Source organism: Plecotus auritus, assembly GCF_963455305.1.
Source record: "Plecotus auritus genome assembly, chromosome: X".
NCBI classification, from domain to species: Eukaryota; Metazoa; Chordata; class Mammalia; order Chiroptera; family Vespertilionidae; genus Plecotus; species Plecotus auritus.
Window position 1 is genome coordinate 836,830 of NC_137784.1, and position 9,767 is coordinate 846,596.

Genomic DNA, 9,767 nt, shown 5'->3' on the forward strand with positions numbered 1-9,767 from the left:
GCCTGATCGCCCCTAACGGCTCACCTGCCTGCCTGATCGCCCCGAACGGCTCACCTGCCTGCCTGATCACCCCTAACCCCTCTGCCTGCCTGATCGACCCTAACCACTCTGCCTGCCTGATCACCCCTAGCCACTCTAATGCCTGCCTGATCGCCCCTAACCACTCGCCTGCCTGATCGCCCCTAACCACTCTGCCTGCCTGATCACCCCTAATGGCTCACCTGCCTGCCTGATCGCCCCCAACCCCTCTGCCTGCCTGATCACCCCTAACCACTCTGCCTGTCTGATCACCCCAACCCCTCTGCCTGCCTGATCGCCCCTAACCGCTCTCCCCTGCCTGATCGCCCCTAACCACTCTGCCTGCCTGATCGCCCCTAACCACTCTGCCTGCCTGATCACCCCTAGCCACTCTAATGCCTGCCTGATCGCCCCTAACCACTCTGCCTGCCTGATCACCCCTAATGGCTCACCTGCCTGCCGGATCGCCCCTAACCCCTCTGCCTGCCTGATCGCCCCTAACCACTCTGCCTTGCCCACCGCAGCTGCATCCAGAAGGATGTCCGGAAGGTCGTTCAGCTGTCCAATCTAATTAGCATCTTATGCTTTTATTATTATAGATTTTTAATATATTTTTATTGATCTCAGAGAGGAAGGGAGAGGAAGAGAGAGAGACAGAGACACATCCATGAGGAGAGAGAATCACGGATCGGTTGCCTCCTGCACGCCCCCTCCTGGGGATGGAGCCCACAGCCCCGGGCACGTGCCCTGACTGGGAATCGAACCCGGGACCCCCTTGTTCAGAGGTCGACGCTCGACCACTGAGCCACGCCGGCCGGGCCCAAAGAGAAACGTTTTACGTATGTGTGTATTTATTTACTTAAATATATCTTTATTGATTTCCGAGAGGAAGGGAGAGGGAGAGGGAGAGACACATCCATGATGGGAGAGCATCCTGGATCGGCTGCGTCCTGCACGCCCCCTCCTGGGGGGATCGATTTCCAAACACCGGGAATCCAGCCGGGACCTCCTGGTTCATAGGTCGATGCCCCACCCCTGAGCCACCTGGAATTCCTCTTGATGCAAATTGCATTGCATCTCACCTTTTTTTTTTTGTGGGGGGGAGGGGGGGAGCATTGCAGGATCAAAGGGTTGCATTCTGGGTGCAGGCATCTGAGAAACATGCCACACCCCAGGCCCCAGGTGGGTGTCAGACGTTCCGTTAGCAGCTGAGGTGTTTCTCTCAGGGACACACACACACACACACACACACACACACACACACGGGTGTTCATTTGTCGCTGTGTTTATTTATAGCGTGTGGCCTACTTTCTCCTGAAGGGGCCAGGGCAGGGATCGCTGCAACGATTTATCTTTTATTTTTTATTTTTTTTTATTTTTTTAAAAAAAGGTGTTTTTGCAGTTTTCAAAGCGGGTCCAGCTCTGGGAGTTACTGGTCCTGTCGCATCCAGAGGTGTTTCCCAGTTTCCCTCCCCCCCCCCCACAAAAAAAAAAATCGTCAGCCACGCCGGGTCCACTTACCAATGCAACGGGTTTCCTTTAAAAATCCCTTTTAGCCCCAACCGGTGTGGCTCAGTGGGTAGAGCGTCGGCCTGCGGACTGAAGGGTCCCGGGTTCGATTCCGGTCAAGGGCATGTACCTTGGTTGTGGGCACATCCCCAGTGGGAGGTGTGCAGGAGGCAGCTGATCGATGTTTCTCTCTCATCGATGTTTCTAACTCTCTATCCCTCTCCCTTCCTCTCTGTAAAATATCAATAAAATATCTATATTTTAAAAAACTCCTCTATTCCTAAACGGTTTGGCTCAGTGGATAGAGCGTCGGCCTGTGGACTAGAAGGGTCCCGGGTTCGATTCCATTCAAGGGCACATGCCCGGGTGGCGGGCTCCATCCCCAGTAGGGGGCATGCAGGAGGCAGCCGGTCCATGATTCTCTCTCCTCATGGATGTTTCTCTCTCTCTCTCCCTCTCCCTTCCTCTCTGAAATCAATAAAATTATCTATATACTAGAGGCCCGGTGCACGAAATTCGTGCATGGGGGAGGGGGTTCCCTCAGCCTGGCCTGCACCCTCTCCAATCCGGGACCCCTTGGGGCATGTCCGACTATCGGGCCTAAACCGGCAGTGGGACATCCCTCTCACAATCTGGGACCGCTGGCTCCTAACCACTCACCTGCCTGCCTGCCTGCCTGATCGCCCCTAACCCCTCTGCCAGCCGGCATCCTCGCCCCTAACCACTTTCCCGCCAGCCTGATCTCCCCTCACTGCCTCTGCTTGTCAGCCTGATCGCCCCCTAACTGGTCCCCTGCCAGCCTGGTCACCCCCTAACTGCCCCCCCCCCTGCTGGCCTGGTCACCCCCTAACTGCCCCCCCCTGCTGGCCTGGTCACCCCCTTAACTGCCCCCCTCCCGGACTAATCACCTCTAACTGCCTCTGCCTCAGCCCCTGCCCCTGTGGCTTTGTCTGGAATGGAGCTGGACGTCCGGAAGATGTCTGGTCAGCCCGGTGTAATTAGCGTATTACCCTTTTATTAGTATAGATATTTTTATTGATGTCAGAGAGAGAGAGAGAGGGAGAGGGAGAGAGAGAGAAACATCCATGAGGAGAGAGAATCATGGATCGGCTGCCTCCTGCACGCCCCCTCCTGGGGATCCAGCCCATAACCCGGGCCTGTGCCCTTGACCGGGAATCGAACCCGGGACCCTTCTAGTCCACAGGCCCATGCTCTATCCACGGAGCCACGCCGGCCAGGGCTCTCCTATTCCTGATCATACTGGACGTGTCATCGGTGGGTTAATTATTGGAGCGTGGTGTCTCCAGGGCACGCATGTCAAGGGCCCCGTTGTCTTCATTGCACCCATAAATTATTCATCTGTGCTGATTTCCCGTCCTGAGTGGGTTTAGGGAGACAGACAGACGCTGATTTATCAAACAGACCTGAAGGGCACGTGGGTACCCTTCACACGGCTCTGCCTTCCGGTAAGAGCTATTAAGTCCGAACTCAGTTTTTCCCCTCTGTTTTTGTGTCTGTCAACCCTTCTATTTCAAAAGACTGTGTGCGGCCCTGGCCGGTGTGGCCCAGTGGGTAGAGCGTCGGCCTGCGGACGGAAGGGTCCCGGGTTCGATTCCGGTCAAGGGCATGGACCTTGGTGGCGGGCACATCCCCAGGTGGGGGGCGTGCAGGAGGCAGCGGATGGATGTTTCTCTCTCATCGATGTTTCTAACTATCTCTCTCCCTTCCTCTCTGTAAAAAATCAATAAAATATATTTTAAAAAATAAATAAAAAAGACATATGGGTTGCAGGCTCCATCCCCAGTAGGGGGCGTGCAGGAGGCAGCTGATCGATGTTTCTCTCCCATAGATATTTCTAACTCTCTATGTCTCTCTCTTCCTTCCTCTCTGTAAAAAATCAATGAAATATATATATATATATTTAAATAAAATAAAATAAAAGACTGTGTGTGTGTAAAATGATGGAGAACATTGCATTTGGGTCTAGTCTGATACGATCCTTCAGAGTCCGTGAGCCCCTCAAATCCCTGGCACGGGGCCCTGGCGGATGTGGCTCAGATGCCATTTATACCAACAGGTCCCGGGTTCGATTCCCAGTCAAGGGCACATGCCCGGGTTGCAGGCTCCATCCCCAGTAGGGGGCGTGCAGGAGGCAGCCGATCCATGATTCTCCCTCATCATGGATGTTTCTCTATCCTTCTCCCTCTCCCTCTCCCTCTCCCTTCCTCTCTCTCTAAATTATCAATAAAGACCTCTTAGTTATTCATTTTTATTTTATTTTTATTTTTTAGAAAGTTACATCCTTTCTCTGCTATTTAATTTAATTTTTTTTGTTATTCCTCACCCGGGAATATTTTCCCATTGTTTTATAGAGAGAGTAGAAGGGAGGAGGGGGGTGTGAGAGAGAGAGAAACATCGATGTGAGAGAGACACATCAATGGGTTACCTTCCCCATGTGCCCCAACCGGGGCCCGGGATCGAGCCTGCAACCAAGGTATGTGCCTTTGACCGGGGATCGAACCCGGGACCCTTCAGGCTGCAGGCTGACGCTCTACCCACTGAGCCACACCAGCCAGGGCAAAAAAACATATACACTGAGTGGCCAGATGATGATGATCTCTGAAGGCATAATAGCCTGGCCACTCAGTGTGTGTGTGTGTGTGTGTGTGTGTGTGTGTGTGTGTGTGTGTGTGTGTATTTATTTATTATATATATTAGAGGCCCGGTGCATGAATTCGTGCATGGGTGGGGTCCGGCCAGCCTGGCCAGGGGGACGGGACATGGGTGGTGGGCCAGCCTGCCTGCTGGTCGAACTCCTGGTCAAGGGGACCATTTGCATATGAGCCTTTTATTCTATAGGATGGACATGGAGTGGCCAGATGATGATGCGTTCAAGGATAATAATAGACCTCTCCGTGTGTATATAAAAAACCAGACACGAGAACGACCAGAATGACGGCTGGCTATGATGCGCACGGCGGCAGCCCACCAGCCTGATCCGGGCCCTGATTGGCCCTCGCCCCTGGCCAGCCTGGACCCCGATTGGCCCCCAACACCTCAAAAATCGGGAGCAGGGCCATCTGGCCAACCGCCCTCGGACCCTTCTCCGCCGCCAGCCTCGCTCGATGGGCCCCCATTGGGGTGGGTCAGCCAGACCCCACCCGTGCATGAATTCGTGCACCAGGCCTCTAGTATATATATATATTTAAAAAGAGGTTTGTGAAATCAGTGCATTTGATAGACATCAACTCCACAAGGGTGAGGATACGGGTAAAAATAGCAAAATTCATTCTTGGCCTGGGTGGTTCAGTGGTTAAGCATTGACCTAGGAACCAGGAGGTCACGGTTCGATTCCCAGTCAAGGGCACATGCCCGGGTTGTGGGCTCCATCCCCAGTAGGGGGCGTGCAGGAGGCGGCCGATCCATGATTCTCTCTCTTCATGGATGTTTCTCTCTGTCTCCCTCTCCCTTCCGCTCTGTCTAAATGATCAATTAAAAAAATGTTTTTAAATAAGAAAGTGTAGTTTCTGAAACCTATACATTTTATAGATATCAACTCCAAAGAGGTGAGAATGTGGGTAACAAAAAAAAAAAAAAAAGCAATATTCAGCCACAACATCTAAACTGGTATTCTTAGGGACCCACTGCTAATTTTTTAAAAATATTTTTAAATTTTATTCGGAAAGGAAGGGAGAGAGAGAAACATCCATGAGGAGAGAGAATCATGGATCGGCTGCCTCCTGCATGCCCCCTACTGGAGGGAATGGAGCCTGCAACCCGGGCATGTGCCCTGGACCAGGAATCGAACCCGGGACCCTTCAGTCCACAGGCTGATGCTCTATCCACTGAGCCACACCATCTAGGACTTAAATTATTTTGAATACTTCCTTTTTTAAAAAAATATATTTTATTGATTTTTTTACAGAGAGAAAGGGACACGGAGAGAGAGTTAGAAACATCGATGAGAAAGAAACATCCATCAGCTGCCTCCTGCACACCCCCACCTGGGGATGTGCCCGCAACCAAGGTACATGCCCTTGACTGGAATCGAACCCGGGACCTTTCCGTCCTCAGGCTGAGGCTCTATCCACTGAGCCACACCGGTTAGGGCAATGCCTCTTTTTTTTATCTTTATTTTTAAATACTTCTTAAAAATTTTTTTTTATTGATTTCAGAGAGGTAGGGAGAGGGAGAGAGAGAGAAACATCCATGATGAGAGAGAAACATGGATCGGCTGCCTCCTGCACGCCCCCTACTGGGGAGGGAGCCCACAACCCAGGCATGTGCCCTTGACCGGGAATTGAACCCTGACCTCCTGGTTCAGAGGTCGACGCTCAACCACTGAGCCTCGCTGGCTGGACCATACATTTTTTTAAAATTTTTTATTTTGTCCTTTACCATGGACATTGAATAGAAGTATTATTGTTTTTGATGATGATCCTCTCTAAATTATTAATGAAAACATGTGGAGTTGATATCGATAAGAATAAAAAAATCCAGAGTATATTTTTCCCATTTGATTTTTATTTATTTTTTATTTTTTTATTATTTTTTTATTACATTTTATTGATTTTTTACAGAGAGGAAGGGAGAGGGAGAGAGAGCTAGAAACATGGATGAGAGAGAAACATCCATCAGCTGCCTCCTGCACGCCTCCCACTGGGGATGTGCCCGCCACCAAGGTCCATGCCCTTGACCGGGATCGAACCCGGGACCTTTCCGTCCGCAGGCCGACGCTCTATCCACGGAGCCACACCGGTTTCGGCTGCCTCTGTCTTTGGGAGAAATTAAATCGGAAGACGTGGGACACGCTTGGAAAGGTTGAGGCGGCGGCCGAGGGAAACGTGGGATAATTAATTTTCTGGTCGCACGGCGGCTGGGAAGTATCTACAATTCCAGATCCCAGGGACCGGGGTGCACCCTCTCGTGAACGAACATCCTCCGTGGCCTTTTGGAAAACGCGACCAGCTCCCGGCTCTCCATGACCGAGCTAGGAGTGCGCGTGGACGTCCCTGGGAAATAGAGACACATTTTGAAAAAATAATAATTAAAAAAAAAAAGCCCCCCAAGCCAGGATGGACCCACTGGTGTGGCTCCGAGGTTGAGCGTCGACCTAGGAACCGGGAGGTCACGGGTTCGATTCCCGGTCAAGGGCACAGGCCCGGGTTGTGCGCTCGCTCCCCATTAGGGGGCGTGCAGGAGGCAGCCGATCCGTGATTCTCTCTCCTTATGGGTGTTTTTCTCTCTCTCTCTCTCCCTCTCCCTTCCTCTCGGAAATCAATCCTATAGAATAAAAGGCTAATATGCAAATTGACCGAATGGGGGAACGGCCGGTCGCTATGACGTGCATTGACCACCAGGGGGCCAACGCTCAATGCAGGAGCTGCCCCCTGGTGGTCAGTTTGCTCCCACAGGGGGACCCCTCTCTCAGCCAGAAGCCGGGCTCACAGCTGGCGAGCTCAGCGCCGGTGGTGGGGCCTCTCCTGCCTCTGAGGGTCCCCAGATTATGAGAGGGCGCAGGCCGGACTGAGGGACCCCCCCAAGTGCACGAATTTCATGCACCGAGCCTCTAGTACAAATATACACGGAGTGGCCAGATGAGGATGATCTCTGAGCGCATCATCATCTGGCCACTCCGTGTCGATCCTATAGAATAAAAGGCTCGTATGCAAATGGTCCCCTCGACCAGGAGTTGGACCAGCAGGCAGGCCGGCCAACCGCCCATGTCCCCTCCCCCTGGCCAGGCTGGCGGGACCCCACCCATGCACGCATTCATGCACCGGGCCTCTAATATATATGGCCAGATTATTATGCATTTAGGGATCATCATCATCTGGCCCCTCCGTGTATTTTAAAAGTTTGTTTAAATGAAAAGGGTGAGGCCATCTCTAAGATCTTCCAGGCCTTATGCAATGAGCAGTGTCTCGAATATAAAAATACCTCAGCCTTGTTCCAACGTTTGTCCACCAGGATCGCCGAGCCTTATTCCTCTATTTTTCCAAATTTCCGGAGTGATATGTGTTGCCACTGTGAAGAACCTCCCTCCGATTAAATGGTAAGTAGCACCCAGTATGGCAACCCTCCTTTGTCAATTTCCTGGACCAACGGGAGACTATAATCCCCCTTTTTTTTTTTTTGTGATTTAGGAACCAGAACGTTGCATCGGTAATTACAATACCCACGGCCGGCATTTAATCTCTTCCCAACAAAGTCCAGAAAATACTTGGCCATCTGCTTCTTTTTTGACCCTGGGATTTATTTATGGGTAACACCAAGAATAGCTTTGTAAAGTATCTGCAGAGCCGGGCAGGGGTGGCTCAGGGGTTGAGCGTGGACCGAGGAACCAGGAGGTCACGGGTTTGATTCCCGGTCAAGGGCACATGCCCGGGTGGTGGGCTCCATCCCCAGTAGGAGGCGTGAAGGAGGCAGCTGATCCATGATTCTCTCTCCTCGTTGCTGTTTCTATCTCTCTCCGCCTCTCCTTTCCTCTCTGAAATCCATAAAATAAATAAATAAATAAATAAATAAATACACACACACACACACACACACACACACACACACACACACACACATATATATATATTGAAAAGTATCGTCAAAAAGATCCTGACAAAGATAACCCATTCATTCACCACTGTACTCATTTATTGAGTGAATGCTGGTGGTTAGGTTGTGCTAGGGATTGAGCCCATACCTGGATGTCAACATTTGATCTCAGGAAATGATAGGTGGGTGGATCAGGAAATGAATAAAATGGGGTAGATGGGTGGGTGAGCATGGATGGATGGATAGATGGATGGATGGATGGAAGGATAAGGGGATACATTAAATGGATGAGTGGTTTAATAGGTAAATGGGTGGATGGTTGGATGGATGAATAGGTGGTGGATGGATGGATAGATATTTCGGTAGATGGGTGGATGGGTACATTAATAGATGGATGGATGAATGAATGAATTGGTGGATGGATGGATAGATACATTAATAGATGGGTCAATGAATTCATTAATAGGTGGATAGATGAATGGATGGACGAATGGATGGATGGGTGGATGGATGGATGGAAAGACAGATGGACATATGTGTGGATATATGGATACATTAATGGATGGATTAATAAGTGAATGAATTAATAGGTGAATGGATGGGTAGATAGATGGATACATTAATGGATAGGTTAATGAATTAATTAATGGGTGGATAGATGAATGGATGGATGGATGGATGGATGGATGGACAGATGTGTGGATAGATGATACATTAATGGATGGATTAATAAGTAAATGAATTAATATGTGGATGGATGGGTAGATAGGTGGATACCTTAATGGACAGGTTAATGAATGAATTAATAGGTGGATAGATGAATGGATGGAAAGATGGATGGACAGATGTGTGGATAGATGGATACATTCATGGATAGTTTAAAGAATGAGTGAATTTATAGGTAAATGTATAGAGGTATGGATGAGTGGGCAAATGGGCGCATTAATGGATACATTAATAAATGACTAAATTAAAAATTAATTATTACTTGGGTGAATAGATGGTTAAATAGATGGATACATTAATGGATGGATTAAGGAATGAATGAAAATGTGGATAGATAAATGAATGGATGGATGGATGGATGGATGGATGGATATATGAATGGACGGATTCATGGATGGTGGATAAATGGGTGGATGGGTACATTAATGGATGGATTAATAAATGACTAAATTAAAAATTAATCATTACATGGGTGAATGGATGGTTAAATAGATGGATACATTAATGGATGGATTAAGGAATGAATGAAAATGTGGATAGATAAATGAATGGATGGATATATGAATGGACGGATTCATGGATGGTGGATAAATGGGTGGATGGGTACATTAATGGATGGATTAATAAATGACTAAATTAAAAATTAATTATTACATGGGTGAATGGATGGTTAAATAGATGGAATGAATGAATAGGTGGATGGATAAATGAATGGATTGATGGATGGATGGATGGATGGATGGATGGATGGATGGATGGATATATGGATGGATGGATGGATGGACATATGATGGACAGATGCATGGATGGTGAATAAATGGGTGGATGGGTACATTAATGGATGTATTAATAAATGAGTTAATTAATAGGTGGATAGATGAATGGATAGATAGATGGACAGGTGGGTGCCTCCACTGGGGATTGATCCCCCAACTCGGACATGTACCCTGACCTGGAATCGAACC